This window comes from Chrysochloris asiatica, unplaced genomic scaffold (genome assembly GCF_000296735.1).
Source record: "Chrysochloris asiatica unplaced genomic scaffold, ChrAsi1.0 scaffold00004, whole genome shotgun sequence".
Classification (NCBI taxonomy): Eukaryota; Metazoa; Chordata; class Mammalia; order Afrosoricida; family Chrysochloridae; genus Chrysochloris; species Chrysochloris asiatica.
Window position 1 is genome coordinate 15,168,499 of NW_006408522.1, and position 1,637 is coordinate 15,170,135.

Consider the following 1,637-nt stretch of genomic DNA (forward strand, 5'->3'; position numbering starts at 1 on the left):
GTTCTGGAATGCCAATAATTCTTAAGTTATTCCTCTTTATGTTATCCAACATGAATCTTAGGCCCTCTTCAGATTTTTTAATCCTTTTTCTGCTTGCTCTTCTGTCTTAGTAGTGTTGAGAGATTTATCGTCTAGCTCACTAGTTTGGCTTCTATCTCTTCAATTCTACTTCTTTGCCCTTTCAGTGTATTGTCCATTTCTGACATTCTATTATTAATCGTTTGGACCTCTTTCATAGGTTTTGAATTATTTCTAATGCTGCATCTATCTTACTTGATTGCTCTTGTAGCACTTTCCTGACTTCTTCCTTATTTTTCTCAACTCTATTGTATAGTATTTTGATACATTTTATAATCATTTTTCTGAATTCCTTCTCTGGCATTTCCAAAGCCTGCCCATCTTCCAGTATTGAATGTAGGTCTACTTCCAGCTCATTTGCTTCAGCTACTTTATCTTGTTTCTGGACATGTGCTGATATGGTCATCTGTTTCTGTTTTTTTGGGTATATTCGGGAGGTAGCTCTGGCCATAATACTTAGATGGATATGTATTTTGGTATTTTTTATGCTTTCTGATTGCCTCCAGGTAGATGTGATCAGGAGATGGGCTTCTCTTTTCACTCTTCTTCCTGAGAAATTTCAAGATGACATTGTTAGTCATTATGACGTAACATAGGATTTAATTTTCGGCCTATTTCCTTTTTAGTCTGCCTGTTCCACTCCACAACCCCAGCCAGGCCTTTTTCCTAGTGATAAACAGTTCAGGGCCAGTTGTGGCCATTTTGCACTGCCGTTTGGTTTTAAATGGAAACCGTGCCTTTAAATTTCAAGAAGATCTGTGCACATGCATAGTAGAACCCTCCAGGGGTGGGGGTGGGGTGTCCACTCACTCAAGCACTCCCTCTAGTCACCAGAATGGAGGTGCAGAGCCAGCAGGAGACCAATGAACAGCTAAAAAAAGAATATCCCACACCTTTATCTCCATGGTTCTGTCAGACGTCTGTAGCTGCTCTGATCCTTGGTCTCACCCAAGATGGCGGTTCCATGAGCAGCTGAGTGCCTTGGATTAGAAAGCAATGGGTTTCTTTTCTGCTACAAATTCCCCTAGCTGTAAGCCTTCCAACCTTCTAAATATTTCTTTATATGTGGTTCAGAGTTCTGGGACCATCCCCTGAGCCTGCTTGGTCCGGAATTCTGTGTTGTTGCTGACGGAGCTCGTCACTGTACTTTTACCCTTTCCGCCATCTTGTTTGTTCTCTCCATTTCACTTTTGACAACTTCCAATATTCCTAGGAATACTGGTGAGCACTGTGAGATGCTAAGGTCAGTTTGAACCACAAGGTTGGCGGCTCAAACTCACCGGCTGCTCCTTGGAAACCCTATATAAGGTCAGAACTGACTCGATAGTACTAAAGAACAATAACAATTTTTCTAGATTTATACCTCATATGGAGTCCTGGGGTGGCACTGTAGGATAAGCACTTGACTGTCAACCTAACTGTAGGCTCTTCAAATCTACCAGTCGCTCCTCAGAAAGTCTATACAGGGTCATTATGAGTCCAATCCAACTTCACGGCTCTTAACAACAAATAACAACATACTGCATACATTCCATGTTCAGATTATTTAATGGATGTTT